This window comes from Macrosteles quadrilineatus, unplaced genomic scaffold (assembly GCF_028750875.1).
Source record: "Macrosteles quadrilineatus isolate MER2022 unplaced genomic scaffold, UCM_ALF_1.0 Scaffold_5__1_contigs__length_97177068, whole genome shotgun sequence".
Lineage (NCBI taxonomy): Eukaryota > Metazoa > Arthropoda > Insecta > Hemiptera > Cicadellidae > Macrosteles > Macrosteles quadrilineatus.
Genome location: NW_026542598.1, coordinates 33,057,996 through 33,077,222, shown reverse-complemented (window position 1 = coordinate 33,077,222; position 19,227 = coordinate 33,057,996). Strand labels below are relative to the sequence as shown.

At 34.9% G+C, this 19,227-nt stretch overlaps 1 protein-coding gene across 5 annotated transcripts in view; it reads right to left on the bottom strand.

Annotated features, from left to right (window-relative positions):
• Positions 1-19,227, bottom strand: part of LOC128994011 (triple functional domain protein-like) — a 476,534-nt gene that overhangs the window by 149,910 nt on the left and 307,397 nt on the right. The window lies entirely within an intron of this gene.

The window sequence follows — 19,227 nt, the reverse complement described above, 5'->3', positions numbered from 1 at the left end:
CGATATTAAAAATTAATTGCGTTTGAAAAGTTTTTATCAGTTAGTATAAACACTTAATGTTACTCAATTTAAAGATGTTATTGAAAAGCTTATAATATGGTATTGTATTAATAAAATGTTACTGTTGGGTGAAGAACAAATCTTTTTCTAGCACCTGCGACTTTTGTTTTCATTAGGGATATCTTCTAATAAAATATTACCATCAAACTCTTTTTTTAATTCCTCTAGGTTCTAGCCCGGAATTTTTTTTCCACTTTACTTCAGCCTGTATGGAGGGGGTCGCGGGATTCACTTGGATAAAATCCATTGGTGATTGACGGGATTTGAACCCGAGACCTTGGGAACCGAAGTTCCGCACTCTACCACTTGGCTCTCTACCCATTCTTATTCACGTTATTATGATTAAGGTAGTCAGAAAAGCCCAACATTTATATATATTAGCAAGAAATCTGATAGAAAATAGTGTTCAATTTACTGTAGCAACGTGTTGAAGACGAGCCAAATGAAGCAACACATCGTGGGGAAAGTGTTGGGTTACATCATGATAACGCTGGCCATCTACAACGTGTAAAAGTCATCTGTTGTACATCACCACAGGCATAACACCTTCAACGGTTTGGTACAGAATATTGTATTAACAGACGTTGGATACTTAAACTAGGTATTATGTACCATCTGTAACTTTTAGTGTACCGTAGGGAATTTGCAATTACCGTAGGTCTCATGGACCTAGACCCGGGACCGATTTGATTTTTCGTTTGATATCCCCAGAGGCCAAAAACACCATCCGGTAAAATTCCCACGCACAAAATATGTATATGTGTGTGTGCGTGTCGGATGATTTTGTTGAAATCCGGCACAAACTTGTAAAATCTACATTAATTTGAGTTTGCGGACCTGCATGATTGGACTATAAGAAAGGGGTTTCGTAAGGGGGTTTTATGAGGTACAAATAGGTTTTCCCTTTTTGAACCCCAAATATTTTGTACAGCATAAAATAGATTAACAAATCAAACGTCAAACAATAATGGACAGCAGTATACTCTTACAGTGACTCGTTTCCACTATTTTAAGGAAGAAACTTCGGCAAAGAAAATCGTCACCAAATCGTAAGTAATATTTGAAGTAAGTCCTTTGAAGTAAGACAAAGCTTACCTCGATAGCGTCGAAGCAGATTACTATAACAACAAAAACAAAGGTGGCGAGAGACTGAAAGTGACCTCGGCGGAGACAATGAGCCAGGACAACCTCCATACGAGGCGAGGCCTTGGTCTTTACCGCGGTTTACTGGGTCAACCCCACGTTAAACTCTCCACAGTGACTTGTAGGATTAGGGGAATCAGACGTTGATTGTATACATCATCGTGGGTGATCTAGGACCTACTTCAAAAGGCAAAACTCTGAAAGGCATGTTTAGGAAAGGCATAACTCCGAAACATTTTAGAGCGCCGGTAGAAGCAAAGCCTGAGCGAAGTATTATTTCAAAATAGTGCCTTTCGAAGTACTGAAGTGGCTGATTTTTTCTTCATTCGTTTACTTTCTGTGACTTGATGATTACAGAGCTACAGCCCACATTTTGTGACGAAATTTAGTATGTAGGTACAGCACTAATCCATGCACTCCGGGCTTTTTTTTAAATTTTGATTTTTAATGAAGATTTTCCCAGAAAATCCCATAAAATAACGGAAAAGTCGGATTAACCCAAAAACGGCTTAGTATGTTATGGCCCCTTAACTCTAAAACGTGGTACAAACCCAAATGCTTTAAAAATTACGGTTCAAAAGTTATTGTGATTTTACGGTACTGTAGCAAATTTTATAGTTACTCCTACCGCTTACCCTTCATTAGGAATGTTGGCAAGCTAATAGGTGAAATTGTGTGTCAGTTTGCTGATACGGTTTAAATTTTCAACTGCCTAGTTACATATTCTAAAACCTGAATGTAAAATTTCAATGGATAGTGCACGGTAGTGAGTCTATGTAAATTATTATACCCAAGGTAAGCCACTAGAGCAGGTAGTAGATGTGTACGTGGGAGGAGATTTATTTCTCTACAAGCATAGTCGTTGACTAGCGACTAGTTGGGACGTTTTGTACTATAGTGTGTTTGATGGAACCTGCCTCCTTACCATTAATCTAACTAGTACTGACCAGAGCCCTATATAACCCATTGGCCAGTACCCAGGTTCACGAAGGGTCAGAAGATAGATTCCACCTTGCAGAGTATGGTTTAATAGAGTAAAAAAAAAACTAGTAAAACTGATAATGTATATTTATACACTATGAAACCCCTCATTTTGTGATATATCATTCTAAAATACACATAAAGACTATTCAGGAAGTTATCATGCTGACTGATGCGAGGGGTTTTGTACTACATTTTTAAGTTAAAACAAAAACTTATTTGGTAAAATCAGTGTACCACCTATAAACTTCGTCTAAATAAACATAACTAAAAGCTTGCTTGTTATTAAGCAACAAACTTCTCTTGGAGGTTTCTCGTGGCTACATCAGTGTTTACTGTAAACTCTGTCGGCCTCAACAGTTTACTCTATCCTGTCTAAACATTTGACCACTTCACTTAGCCGCTTGTTCGGTTTATGATATTTGCACAAGATTATACCGCGAGAAAACATTGGAAAGAAAACACTCCAGTGAAGTTTATCTTGCCTTGTCCCAAATAGTATCAAGAACGTTTTAAAAGTAAATTGTTTTTTAGGTTTGTTAAACAATCAGGGTAACCCAGATGATGGTGAATTTTGTGGTAGGTATTACGAATTGTATTTGCTTGTCTTTTGTTTGTTACAAAATGAATATTTTTCTATAAAATATTGAGTCGATAGCACCACAGGGCCTCGGCAGCGATAGCATGGGTTCGGATGAGGATACCTGCACTATTTTTATCAGTAGTACATTTCACTAGTTGTAGTCTTTCACCCCTTTCTTTGCTGCATATGTTCCATGCACAGACCGCTATGGCCTATGTGGACAGGCAGATGAAAGGTAAAAAGGACCGCTAAACTCTTTAAAAAACCATTACCAAGATCCGAACGCATGAAAACGTATAACCTTGTTAAAACCTTGCTCATGTTAAAATATAAATATTGCCAATATAATATAACACATTAAAATTATTATACCTTAAAAAGCGTAACCGTCTAGTAGTGTAGCCTTAGCAGTTAAGTAAGGACATTTTATATTCCATACTAGAAGAATTAGCTATTATATTTGAATTCTAATGTATTACTTCAAAGTGAGCACTTAATTTATATTCTTATTAAACTCACGATTCAACTGAAACACAGTTCTAAGTAAACTTCAAGAACATAATCCCTATTCACAATGAAAGATTACCAACCAATACTTTAAAATGTCCGTTGAAAATTTCCCACGAGACGGAGTGCTCCGCTCCACAGCAAATGACTTATTTCTCCTTTCTCTAATTCCCGCGATGGTGCAAGACTGCACGCTCGGCAGACTTCCAACTGTCAAAATGTCGTTACGTTTTAACGTAGCTTCTTCCTCTTACTTCGCCGTCTTTCCATCAAGTTTTACGTTAATTCCAACTAAATAAATTTTAAAACAGAATTGCTCGGAGATATTATTTCGTATCCGGCAAGTCAACTTTAATTTAACACAAATTAATTGAAAATTCGCAATCCGTAAAGTAATAATTATATATTAATTTCATTAATCTTTATTAATCTCATTTTATTAATCTCACTTGGCTCTCACAAAAATATCCGGCCATCTTTAGGTTATACAGTTTATAAAAACCCCAATTTATGAAAGATAAAAATTGTGCAGCTCCTAAAATAGTTTTACTAGATTAGGTTTAAAATTGGTAGTTTGTTTGTAAAAAAACCCCTTAAGTAGAGATAACAAAAACTTCAAGTCATTTCAAGAAAAAATTGCAAGTATCAAAACATGTTTCATCAACGATAAAACATTTTTGAACTATGGAATGCGATTTTGTCTACACACAAATTGACGATACTAGACTTTATAGGTAGAGTATTCTAAAAGTAACAAGTCTAATGGATATAATTCCCATTGATCAGTCAATCTTTCCCCAAAATTAACAACTTAAAAATTCAACTCGTAAAAATGCATTTTACATTAGGCTGTCTCTGATAATCTATTATATAATTTATAGGTCACTGGCTATAAGCGATTAACCTAAGTATGGTTTCTGTTAAAGGGAACTGCATTAGCTCATGGAGAAGGTGAAACCTCACAATGCTCCGGGTATCAACAATATCGAGTGTCAAGTGCTTTAGCTCAAGATCCAGTGTAGGTATCCTTGACATGCTAAACAGCTTAGTAACAAAATTAATTGATATTTGATAAAATACAACCAATATGAAAAATATAAAATTACTATTTTTGTGGGTATTTCAAACATAAACTAATGGATTGTGGTGACTGAAACCTCACGAGTACAAAAATGTGTAGAAAATACGCTCTGAATTTTCCACATCTTCACTTAATTAAATGATTGTGACAGTCTTTAAATCTTGCAAAACCACAGGACCAAATTAATCGAATTTTTTCACACACGACTACAAATGGCCGATTCATATTTTAAATATTGAATTTGATCCAGGGTTCTCAAAGTTTAGAAGTGGGGCTTTGGCCTTAAATGAAGTAAATATTTGTTATTTCTAAAATTGTTATATTTGCTTTGTATTGCAGATCATGCAAAATAATCTAAAAGATTTTATAAAACAAACAGGTGTTTATCCTTTGGCGATATCGTTGATTTCACAATCCAAGCATTTTTTTCTATAATTTGTGGTGAAACTACTATTAATTTCTATTTAATTTGCACATGCAAGTAGGCCTAATTTATTCTCTCTTGATCACATGAAAATAGAAATTGCGTAATTATTTTTTCCAACCACTGCATGGAATTGATTAATTTGTGATATTAAACTATACCTTCTTGAATTTACGTATTCGTAAAGAGGTTGGCAGTATTTGGTAAAAGATTACCTTACTGGATGCAAGCGAGTTCTTCAAACCTATCCTGTAACTGCAATAGGTACTGAGGTTTTCAAAAGTAAAAACACCTGCTCAGCTCTTTTTACCTTCTAAATTGTCCCAGTAGAGCTTGAGGAATCACAAAAGTGGTCAAAACCCCAAAACCCCACCAATGAATAATTCCTTTATTTCCCCAGTTTTGGTACCAAGCAAGGCCACACTCCTAATGTTTTGTCTACCTGATCATATACAGGAGGCAGTGAAAGCATTAGCAGCGTCTACCTTGACCGAAATGTTGGTGGCTGTGGCTGCCCATATGTCGTGCTAATATCGACGATGTGTTCAACTCTGTCTCTGACACAATACAAATGAAAATCTATGCTTCCTATGAAACCTGATAGCGCAGTTCAATGCGAGACTAGTTTGAAAATACATTGTTGGAATGTATAAAATATTTGCTTAAACGTTTTTTTGAAGCCCAACTGATTCCTGGTACCTGTAATGATAATAGTTGCTTTTTCTCCCAACGTCTAAATTCCTGACCAAAAGTCACTTTATTTATTTAAAATTCAACTACTGATTGTTTTATGTTCTAAAATTTTTGTAGCAAGTTAAAATATTTTTGGCAATAAAATAATTCTGCTACGTACCACCATATATTAAACATATTCCTACTATATACGACGTTATAATCAAGCGTATAGTTCAACAAAAGACAATATTTTAGGTTATGTTTGTAGGCTACCAAATCTGAATTCATTGATGTCTTCTTTGTATTATTTATGAATTTATTTGCCAGTACATTTTCTATACTATTAACTTTAAAAATGTACATAACAGAAAATGATAGTTACACAATAAATGGAGTTTTGCAAACAACCGTATAGTGTATTACATGGATAACATATTAAATCTAGTGGGTGAAATAAAACAAGTACAATTATTATAATTAGTAACGATATAGAGACTTTACTGGGCGTAATATAACCCAAAAAATGAGCAAAGGACAACTGTAGAAATGCTACCCACCAGTATAAAAGAGAAAATGATTCGACTTAACATATACATGTTTTACTTGACAGTAAAATTCGAGACACCCGATTTAAACCTAGAAATGCCGCCTAATTTTAAACCTACATTATTGCTGGGACTTTATAACTTATTAAAATATTCTACTTTCGTTACAAATTACATAAACCTTAAACGATATTAACAATGGTATTACACACGCAAGACAGTGTTAACGACGATCACGCAACGGGAAACATGTCACTTTTACTAAACCTGCTCGCACCAGTCTTTAATTAATCAGTTACGAGTTACGAGAGAAAACAAAATTCAGAAAAAAATACTAAAATTAAATTATTAACGACTCAAAGATTGTTGAGTTAAGTTGGTCGTTTTACAACGTGTGTGAAATTTATATGAAATTTTTTGTGGACCCATTCTTAACATGAGTTAAAAATACGATAGTAAAAATTAATTGCGTTTGAAAAGGTTTTTATCAGTTAGTATAAACACTTAATGTTACTCAATTTAAAGATGTAGACAGGCTTATAATACGGTATTTTATTAATAACATATTACTGTTGGGTGAAGAACAACTCTTTTTCTAGCAACTGCAACTTTCGTTTTCATTATGCCACTTAAAATTGAGATTTTCTAATAAAATATTACTATCAAACTCGATTTTTTTCATTCCTCAAGGTTCTAGCCCTGAATTTTTTCCACTTTACTTCAGCCTGTATGGAGGGGGTCGCGGGATTCACTTTGGATAAAATCCATTGGTGATTGGCAGGATTTGAACCCAAGCCCTCGGTGACCGAAGTTTCGCGTTCTACCACTTGGCTCTCTACCCATTCGTATTCACGTTATTATGATCAAGGTCAAAAAAGCTCAAAACTGATATATATTAGCATAAGAAATCTGATAGTAAATAGTGTTCAATTTACTGTAGCAACGTGTTGAAGACGAGCCAAATGAAGCAACACATCGTGGGGAAAGTGTTAAGTTACATCATGATAACGCTGGCCATCTACAACGTGTAAAAGTCATCTGTTGTACATCACCACAGGCATAACACCTTCAACGGTTTGGTACAGAATATTGTATCAACAGACGTTGGATACTTAAAGTAGGTATTATGTACCATCTGTAACTTTTAGTGTACCATAGGGAATTTGCAATTACCGTAGGTCTCATGGACCTAGACCCAGGACCGATTTGATTTTTCGTTTGATGTTCCCAGAGGCCAAAAACACCACCCGTTAAAATGCATACACACAAAATATGTATATGTGTGTTTGCGTGTCAGATGTTTTTGTTAAAATCGGGCACAAACATGTAAATCTACATTAATTTGAGTTTGCAAACCTGCATGATCGGACTATAAGAAAGGGGTTTCATAAGGGGGTTCTATGGGGTAAAATTGGGTTTCCCCTTTTAGAACCCCAAACACAACATTTTACAATATTCCCAAAATATTTTGTACATCATAAAACAGATTAAAAAATCAAACGTCAAAAAACAATGGATAGTTGTACACTATTAGTGGCTCTTTACCACTATTTAAAAAAATTAAGAATCTTCGACAAAGCAAATCATCACCAAATTGTAAGTAAGATCTCAAGGTGCGAAAGAGTGGGGTTTCGATTCACCAGGGAACGAGTACAATCAACAACACACATTTTTTCATCCCAACTAACCAACACTATTACAGGACGACATGTCGGTAACCATCAATCGGCTAGTAGCTTATACGAGACAAAGCTTATTTTGATAGCGTCGTGGTAGATTACTATAACAACAAAAACAAAGGTGACGAGAGACTGAAAGTGACCTCGGCGGAGACAATGAGCCAGGACAACCTCCATACGCGGCGAGGCCTTGGTCTTTACCATTTTACCGCGGTTTACTGGGTCAACCCCACGTTAAACTCTCCACAGTGACTTGTGGGATTAGTGGAATCAGACGTTGATTGTATACATCATCGTAGGTGATCTAGGACCTACTTCAAAAGGCAAAACTCCGAAAGGTATATTTACGAAAGGCATAACTCCAAAACACATTTTAGAGCGCCGTTGGAAGCAAGACCTGTGCGAAGTATTCTTTTTGGAACAGTACCTTTCGGAATGCCTTTCGAAGCAGTGTCTCACTGTTAACGTTCTTTTTGAGCTCTCAGCAGCTCATTCTTTACGGAACTGCTTTTCTGAGTTATACATTTTGGATATCATGCACCGCATCACAGCATTGACTTTTAGATGAGGCATAAAGAACAATCAATAAGTTGTGCTTTCAGTTTGGCATAGTTATAACGTGAGTAAACAAAAGCACATCATGTTTATAACTTAAAGACCAAAATATTATGTTTAACTGCCTATTAATTCTACGAAAACCTGAAATTGGTATTTGGATGGATAGTGGACGGTAGTGAGTCTATGTAAATTATTATACCCAAGGTAAGCCACTTGAGCAGGTAGTAGATGTGTTACGTGGGAGGCGATTTATTTCTCTACAAGCATAGTAGTTGACTGACAAATAGGTGGTGGGGGGGGGGGGCGGGGTTACTATAGTCTGTATGATGGAACCTGTCTTTTTACCCTTCATCTACCTAGTACTGGCCAGGCCCTAAGCCATTGGCCAGTCACGAAAGTTTCGATCAGAAGACAGGTTCCACCACGCAGAGTATAGGTTAGTAGAGTAAAACTAGTAAAACTGATAATGTATATACACTATAAAACACCTCATTATCATTCTAAAATACGCATAAAGTCTATTCAGAAATTTATCATACTGACTGATGCGTAGGGTTTTGTACTACATTTTTAAGTTAAAACAATAACTTATTTGGTAAAATCAGTGTACCACCTATAAAATTCGTCTAAATGAACATAACTAAACAAGCTTGCTTGTTACTAAGCAACAAGCTTGCTTGTTACTAAGCAACAAACTTCTCTGTGAGGTTTCTCGTGGCTACATCAGTGTTTACTGTAAACTCTGTCGGCCTCAGCAGTTTACTCTATCCTGTCTAAACATTTGACCACTTCACTTAGCCGCTTGTTCGGTTTATGATATTTGCACAAGATTATACCTAGAGAAAACATTGGAAAGAAAACACTCCAGTGAAGTTTATCTTGCCTTGCCCCAGATAGTATCAAGAACGTTTTAAAAGTAAATTATGTTTTTTAGGTTTGTTAAACAATCAGGGTAACCCAGATGATGGTGAATTTTGTGGTAGTTATTACGAATTGTATTTCCTTTTCTTTTGTTTGTTACAAAATGAATATTTTTCTAATGTATAACAATGTTATATTTGTAGGTAAAAGATTGAGTCGATAGCACCACAGGGCCTCGGCAGCGATAGCATGGGTTCGGATCAGGTTACAAGCACTATTTTTATCAGTAGTACAGTTCACTAGTTGTACTCTTTCACCCTTTGCTTTGCTGTATATGTTCACACCTCTACTCTAGGTATAGGTATAGGTAGAGGTGTATAGTAAATGGTTCCACGCACAGACCTCTATGGCCTATGTGGACAGGCAAATGAAAGGAAAAAAGGGCCGCTAAACTCTAAAAAAAAAAAACGTTAATAACAAAGATCCGGACGTATGAAAATTGTATAACCTTGTTAAAACCTTGCTCATGTTAAAATAGAAATATTGCCAATAGAATATAACAAATTAAAATTATACCTTAAAAAGTGTAACCGTCTAGTAGTGTAGCCTTACCAGTTAAGTAAGAACATATATTCCATACTAGAAGAATTAGCTGTTATATTTAAATTCAAATGTACCTATTACTTCAAAGTGAGCACTTAATTTATATTCTTATTAAACTCACGATTCAACTGAAACACAGTTCTAAGTAAAATTTAAGAACAGAATCCCCATTCACAATGAAAGATTACCATCCAATACTTTAAAATGTCCGCTGAAAATTTCCCACGAGACTGAGTGCTCCGCTCCACAGCAAATGACTTATTTCTCCTTTCTCTAATTCCCGCGATGGTGCAAGACTGCACGCTCGGCAGACTTCCAACTGTCAAAATGTCGTTACGTTTTAACGTAGCTTCTTCTTCTAACTTCGCCGTCTTTCCATCAAGTTTTACGTTAATTCCAACTAAATACATTTTAGAACAGAATTGCTCGAGATATTATTTCGTGATCATCAAGTCAACTTTAATTTGACACAAATGTAATCCACTATCCACCCCATTGATTAGTCAATCTTTCTCCAAAATTAACAACTTAAAAATTCAACTCGTAAAATGCATTTTACATTAGGCTGTCTCTGATAATCTATTATATAATTTATAGGTCACTGGCTATAAGCGATTAACCTAAGTATGGTTTCTGTTAAAGGGAACTCCATTAGTTCATGGAGAAGGTGAAACCTCACAATGCTCCGGGTATCAACAATATCGAGTGTCAAGTGCTTTAGCTCAAGATCCAGTGTAGGTATCCTTGACATGCTAAACAGCTTAGTAACAAAATTGATTAATATTTGTTAAAATACAACCAATATGAAAAATATAAAACTACTATTTTTGTGGGTACAGTATTTCAAACAAAAACTAGTGGATTGTGGTAATTGAAAATCCATTATTACAAAAATAAATGTGTTAGAAAATACGCTCTGAATTTTCCACATCTTCACTTAATTAAATGATTGTGACAGTCTTTAAATCTTGCAAAACCACAGGACCAAATTAATTGCATTTTTTCATACACGACTACCAACGGCCGATTCACATTTTAAATATTGAATTTGATCCAGGGTTCTCAAAGTTTAGAAGTGGGGCTTTGGCCTTAAAGGAAGTAAATATTTGTTATTTCTAAAATTGTTATTTGCTTTGTATTGCAGATCATGCAAAATAATCTGATACATTTTATAAAACAAACACGTGTATCTATCCTTTGGCGATATCGTTGGTTTTACAATCCAAACATTTTCTTCTATAATTTGTGGTGAAACTACTATTAATTTATATTTAATTTGCACATGCAAGTAGGTATAATTTATTCTCTCTTGATCACATGAAAATAGAAATTGCGTAATTATTTTTTCCAACCACTGCATGGAATTGATCACATTGCCACACCTGTAAACGGCACGCAAAATAGCTCATTTACGCTCTAGAGCAAAGGATCATTCCCGTTCGCTAATCAGCTGATTTCACACTTGGCGTTTCTACACCAACCAAGGCATGAGATCAGGTACGTTAAAACCGATAAGCAAATAACATAACCTAAATGAAATATTAAACACTACAGTATTAAAACGTTAATCTGTGTGTAATTATACGTTAATTATGTTGGTAGGAAAAATCTTGTGTGTATTACGAGCACAAACAGTCATTGCCGCTCTCGAAATGTATGGCCACACACAGCTAAAGCTTCGTGTGGCTATCTACAGTTCTCGAGCGGTAATGACGTACTTTGCGCACTAATACACAAATAGCTATTCTGAGTAGTCATCATTAGTTTGTTTACTTATTCATTTTAATTATTTATTTATTTCATAAGTCAGCTCTAGTTAATCTCTCACTATGTTATTTCATTTTTACGACATTAGTGGCCATATATGTTACAACAGAACACTAGGAAAACAAAGCCTCATGTACAAGCAGCATCCTTAATTTCCACTAGAAAGTAGCCACTTGTGTACAACTCAAAACAGCTCTACGGCGTCATCTAGTCCTAACCTAACACAGCTAGAAAGTTCACTCACTCTCGACACGACCCACTTGGATTGTAATCAAATTTTGAATCACACTTGCCCACACAGGTTGACGCAGTCCGTTTCACTTTTACCACTTTTATTGCTTTATTTACACAGTGGAGATTACTGTGGGTTAGTGGGGAATGGGATTAAAATACGTCTAGAAGAGTTTGTTTTGGATCCATATAAATATTCCATCTTGAGTCAGCTCTCTGTATTTCGTACTTCAAATGGAGCATAGGTGAATTATCAAATTAGTTAGTGAGCTATTGTAAAATTTATTTTCCCTCCTTTTTTTAATGTTGATGCTTGCTATCATCACCAAGCTTATCACCAAGTTGTCCTTTCAGCTGGTAAAAAATAAGTGGATTTAGGGCTCTGTCAGGGGATGAAATCTATTGCGTTCATTTTGTTCGTATTACTTGCCAAGCTTGATACTGCTATGACATTCGAATGGGATATATGTGTTTATAATCATAGGGTGTAGATAAATAATTTGCTTACTTAAATGTATCCATTTTCAATTCATTAATGTTTGTTGAACGGAATCTTTAAACTGTTCAGGTAGAATTATTTTGACACTAACATTTCCTATTATAGAGCACGAATTTTATACTGTAAAATCCCTTATTTAAATAAATGAAAAAGGAAAATTCTAGTTACCTTTATAAATAAAAGTTTTCTATTCAGGTAAAAAAAAAACTAGAGAGTTGTATTTAGTATTTTAGCAAATCAATTTTGTTTATGATCGGTCGGAAACATGTAAACAACAAACCCGTTGTAAGTAATGTAAAATAAAAATGTGTAACATTTCCATTCAACACCGTAAAAAACAATTAATTGAAAAAGTTAATCCAGAAAAAACAAAAGGATCCCACCGAAAAGTCACAATTGAAACCCTCGTTTAAAGTTCGGAAACGAAAATAAACGTAACCGCAGGTGAGAAATATTAAGACAAAGTTGTTCAATCCGAGTTTGAGTTTTAGGGGAGGAATTGTTAAATATTCATCTGAATAAGCGAAGGGGGTGAAGCTATGACGCAATTCTGTCAACATTTGAGCTTTCAGCTTTAAAATATTAGCACAAACAGAAATAAGCTACAAATCCTAGCATGGACACAGTTTGACAATGACGTAAAACGTCGTATCACTCAGTGAATATTACAGAACTGAGCTTAGTGAGCTCAAGTAGGGGAATGTTTGAAACACAGTTCCGACAAACTCAATAACAAGAGAGGTTGACAGGGCTGCCAATTATGTTTGTTCGAGACGAATTGCATCTTGGGAGTGCAGCTGTTTCACACTGCTAAGTTAAACTTGAACATAAAGTTGACCTTTGGCTATGGACGGGAGATGGAACTATGTGGCTAGTTTTCCAATAATAAATGGTATCAACCATCTTACACATACTTCCTCACAAAATATTGTCAACAACCGTTATGGGTAAATGGTGGGAGTTAGGATTGGTTATGGGTAAATCACAAACGTTGCAATAACTTTTAAAAAGTAAGTTTTACAGCATTGGGGGTTGTACCAATTTGTTGGAAGTTAAAAGCACCATAACATTCTAAATTTGTATCAAAATCGTTCGAAAAATGTTTGCAAAAATAGGATTACTCCGTTATTTTTTAGTTTTTACGGAAAATTACCATTAAAATAAAAATTTTCCAAAATGAATAAGCACGCCTTGAGATACCTCGGTTTAGTACCCAGATACAACATTTCATCAAGTAAAGAAGTATACGTTAAATTCCCACGTAAATGTGTAGTAAATTTTAGAATGAAAATGAACTTTGTTGAGTCATCGATAGGATGCCCTTATGTAAATTACTCATTTCTGTTGAATTAGCCAACTTGTTGTCCAGCCTGAGCTTAATGTAAACTAGTACACTCCAGCTAGACACTAACTGTTAGCTTTAGCGTAATTTATAAAAAAATTAAAACAAGAGTTAATTTATACTGTAGGACAGATTGAGTAGCTCATTAAACTATGTTCCTTATAAATTCAAAATTTCCTACATCTGGTAAATATAGGTAGGATATTTACGCTAGTTTTCAAAAGTCACCAATCCGACATATCTTTTACAAACACTATAAACTAAAGATTGAAATTGGGAAGCCAAGGGCTAAAATTTTGTTTCCGTTCAAGTATAAACTGGGCGACTAAACTTTGAACAATGAGAAAAGTTTGTACAATGGAAAGTTTCACAAGAGCTAATAATACTTTATGTAAGTCACTAATCGAGTTCCTAACGTTCGTTGGCTTTTGAAATTGATATTTACTGCTTATATTGATTATATGGAAATTATTTTACACAAGATAACTTAGTTAGGATTTGGACTGCCAGTTGCGGTTAACAAATTTCGATTGAAGACGTAAGGATGTAAAAAAAACTGTACTAAGGAATTTTATAATAGATAAAGGGGAGCGAGGTGGTCTAGTGGTTAGAACTCGGAACGTTGGTCTTTGCGGTCACGGGTTCAAATCCGGCCAAATCGCAAACGGATTTTATCTAGATAATGCACTACCCCTAGGTCTCGCCTAAAGTGTGACAAAATAATACCGAGCTTGAAAAAATCACTAAAAAGTTCTGAAAATCTGATGTATCGGAATCGCTAGCAAATAAACAACTAATCTGCGCAGGAATAGTTTAAAATGAGGTAGCAAAGATTATACACAGCCCAAGTTATATGTAATAGTCAAACTACTTATACATTGTTGACAGTATTCGTAGTCACATTGACGCACCTGCGGTCTTTGTCGGTTTAATTAACATCTCCGTCTCACTCGGTTTAATTAATTTCGCCGTCTTTGTCCTATTGTTGCCGAGTGTTGCGTGCGTCGTATCGCCCCAGCTGATTTGTTACTCGCTGTAAATATCACGGTTGTTGTGGAATGCGGCTCAGCCATAGAGTATAATGTCATTGTAGCAAGTGTGGAGCCCGCGGCGAAACTCCAAGGTTAGAATTGGTCTGGTTATAATATAAAGTGGTAAAACACGCCCAATTTGGCAATGATCGAGTATTTTATCGTGATCTTCTATTGCACAATAATTCCTAATGGTGTCGATTTGTGATTACGTAAACTTTGAGAAACATTTCATAATCGAAAATATGTAGTTGTTCGATTATCGATTACGTAATTTTTCGACTCTAGATTATTCGACACATAAATTAATATGATCAGCTGATTGTTGTGGCACAAGTTTCACGTCTGTACACAGTTGATAGCAGGGAATCTTTCGAGAAATCAAAAGCTTCTGGGCTTTGTTTATTTTTAAATTGGACATAAGTACCTGCCTTTCTAGCACTTTTAAGTTATGTAATGCGGGTAGACTTAACTGAATTGATAAAAAGTTATATATTTTAAGTTATTCATACATACGAGATGCAGTTATACGAGTGAGAGCTAAATTAAATGGTTTTTGGTCTTCAATCAAACACTTTAATTTTAATAATGAACATAACTGATTAATTTGAACAAGGTTTCATAAATGAACTTTTCAGTGTGTAAAAGTTAATTAATTCTAGTATTATTATCAGTAGTGTTTCAATTGTCCACAATAACTTCATTGAATAAAATATTACATTAGGAACTTCACAAACACATTTAATGACAATAGCAGTTACCCACGGGCTTCACCCAGTTTGACTTCATAAGTATTAATAAAACTAAGATTGAGTTAAGCTGAAATAAACAAAACAGAATACAGTAATACAGACGATAATCACACCTGATTTTATTAAGGTAATAAATTGAAAGAATAACATACAAATAAGTACAGCTTAGGTATTTTTAACATTGGGTGTATGGAAAGTTCCCTTTAGAAAGGAATTACGACCCTAAAGAGCAATTAATGAAATAATGGATAGTAGTTTTTACGCAAGGTTTCTCGTCATGACGAACATTTTAAGCATATGGTTTATGGGGTGTGACTTCTAGTTTTCTTAAAAGTTCATGGGTACTTTGGGCATTAAAAAAATGGATATGGATTGTGTTTTCGATAAGAGGTATATATGAAATGCCGAAACGAAATCTTAAGATCAATTTTATAACTAACAACCCTGCAGAATCTTCAACGCTTGTAGTTTGGATTCAGTGAATCATGCTCTCATTTCTTCCACTGACGTTGTCACCAAAAAGCTCTGACGTTCCAATAATTGGCAACATCGATAACGAGGCCAGATCAAAGGACATTTCCATAGCTAAGGGCTGAGCTAATTATAATTAGATGGAACTTCGCTGGGGCAATCCCTGCCAATAGCAGTTTTTGTATCAATGCACAATGCTAAACATCCAGTTACAGGATTATGTTTTTTCTCAATACAGTACAACTATTTAAACTACTATACGAAACGTATTAAATCAAACACTAGTTACTAAATAAAAAGACACACTATTTAAACCCATTATAAGGGTTTTGACAAGCTAATTGAAAGAGAATTGATCTTAAGAGGATTGACAAGTTGATTGAAAATGTGTCAAGTTTGCTGTTACGTTTATTATCATCCTTTGCTTTTATCAGCCAATTAATATACGCCATAGAAAAAATATCAGTCATCCTTACAAAGAAACTACATATAAATTCATGTTTAAGTACGAATGGCAGAGATTGTTTTAAAGTTGACGCTGCGTGAGCGGGCATATGTACGATTGTATGACAGTTTGCAAAATGTAAATGAGACTCCAGTGAATAGCGGGGTTTTGAAAGGCACTCTTTATTACGAAAGTACTTACCAGGTACCAATTAATGAGTGACTATTTCTTTTGATTAAATTAAAATCTTTTGATTAATGCAGATGATTAAATTAAAAAGAATAGAAATTGAAGTCATCGTAAATGATGACTGTCATTCGTTTTAAAATAACGCCTGTAATATTTAGCAATTGCTCGAATTCGAGCAACAGGTACACTAGTAACTATATATTGTCTGACAATAGCCTAGAAAAACCTAGAAGAAAGCTCTACTTTAGAGTGGAGCACAATTTGATTTAGATATGACAAAATTATCAAAGCATAAAAAGGTTCCAAGTAACTACAGTCAACCACAAGGAAATTCAGAAAGTAGGTTTTTTAAAATTACTATTAGGTGAAATTGTAATTACGCTTATTTGTCGAGAGCGTGATAGAACACGATGTCTAAAAACAAAACAAATTAATGACCAATCAACATAAAAAGGACTTCACAATAGGAAATGTCATTAATTGAAATAATCGTTTTAATTGTTTTCCCAACCGCAAATCATTAGTTGAATCAAATGTGTCGTTCTTCATTGTTGGCGGAGACTAAACAACAAAACGAATCAACCATTGTGTAATATTTAGTTCAATTAGGTTTAATTGTAATTAATTGGATTGTAACAATTGTAATTTTATTCAGTTTTGCTTTTGAAGTAAACTAATAAATGGCGGAGATACAAAATGTATTGTATATGGATAACAAAATTGGTACGTGTTTTATATTTAAAGGTTAATTTCCCATTGATAAGATAAAAATTACATTTAAAACATACAAAATGCGTAAGCTAGATTTTAGAAGATAGATCTTTACCATAACCTCGTCTAATAGAAGGCCGCGGCGAGACAAAAGTGGCAAAACCGCTGTCTTGGCAAACCGAAACAGCTGTTGCATTAATTAAAAGCAATGTTTATGTGTACACTTTTGTTATTTCTATTATTGCCATGGAAATAGGCAAAACGTTGTGACGTTGCCACACACCAACGGGAGGCGATGGTACACCTAATTATTGCCACCATTTTTTTTTCTCAAAGGAATAAAATACAAAAATTCTAAACTACTGCCAAACTTGTGTGGTAAAATATTCATGTCTTTCAATCTATTCGATACTTTAAACGACGATCGAAGAACAATGCGTTTTAAGGTTTACATAAAACAATCATGGACTGTCATGGGATTCATGGATTGTTTCCATTTGCCAAGTTTCGAGGTATTTAAGACAGTTAAACCTCAAACCTCTAAAGATTTTTAGAGAGCTTTCTAAACGTACAAACAGGACTATTCAAGATATGTAAATGAACCCGACCAGTGTCAAAGGCCAGACACTGCAGGTTCAGGTGAGCTCTTATGTGATCATTGATTTACACCGAGGTATTTACCGTCTAGAGTTACGTCCACGGTGGTTCTGGTTATCTGACAAAGGTGGCTTCCGACCTGCATGACGATAAGATGATAAGGGACAGATGTAGATATGTGCTAGTATAAACTGCTAGTAATATCAGTCTAAATAAAATGCAGCATGTTTAGTATTAAGTTAATAACACGTGATTGAGATCCATACCGAGAGCCAAGTGCATCAACACACTTGTTAGGTTAATTTTTGGTACTGTATTTAGTTTGTGATCTTTAAGCAATTATTGGGGTTAATTTCCAACGTGCAGGAAAAATTCACGCAATAATCACTGAAATGAAATCCGTGATAATTTAAGTGAAAACACGAAACCGGAAAAACCTGTCAACTGACAGGCACTCACAAACGCAAAACCAACTTGAGAAATTGAGATGTAATGCTATGAAGAAATGGGTTCTCACAGCGACATTTGACCTATTGATCTTCAAATAGATGCTGGGTCAGATTCCAGATTCCGAAACGACATGGAATTTTTTTTTTTTTTTACTAACGAAAGAATACGTCTATAATAAGAGTATTAGATAACATTTGAATATTGGTAACGCTTAACCTTACAGTGGTAAAAATAAAACTGCCTAAAGTTTGATTTTGTAAGTATAAATTGACGAATTACTATATCTATATCAAGGTTACTTCAATATAAAATCACAAACAATCCATAGTGTCCAGAAAGAAGTCTTGGTTAAAATTAAAAACAAAAATTCGTAAATTTTAGCGTAAAAAATAGTTAGGCTTTAGATGCATTTCTAATATTGCATAGGTCCAATCCAGAATACACGCTGTTTAAGCGGTTTCTTTCAAACTGCACTCGCAACACCGACTTACACAAATCGATTTCCGATTTCACCCAATCAGAAGGAAATCGGGAAATCTGAAGATAAAGGCGGATACGGCGGGAGGCGATCGAAAGGTCGGTAAATATTTGTTCTCCGATGAAAGCGGCTCTTTTATTACATCGGTAAACTCGGCTTTCCCCTTCAGATACTTGTTATTTACAACACTCGACTCGAGTTTCCATAAATACAGATTGACCAAACAATGTTTAAGTTGTGAAACATCTGGACATTATTGGACCAGTGATGTTTCGGATTTTAAAGAAATTGGTAAATTATTATCAGTATTTAACGCGATTCTGCTAGAAGTCAATATCCACGGAGAATAAAACAGAAACGGTATGGATCATAAACATAAACAAATGACGTCACTGGGCCGATTATTATACTAATAACCAAAACAGCTGATTTGGACGACTTTTACTATAATGACCTACAAAAGTGATTTTTTGTAGATGAAAGTCCCTAACATGGAGACCTCTCCTCACTTAAGGCTCCAAGGAAACAGTGGTTTTAACATGATCACAAGTAGTAGCTGGTCCA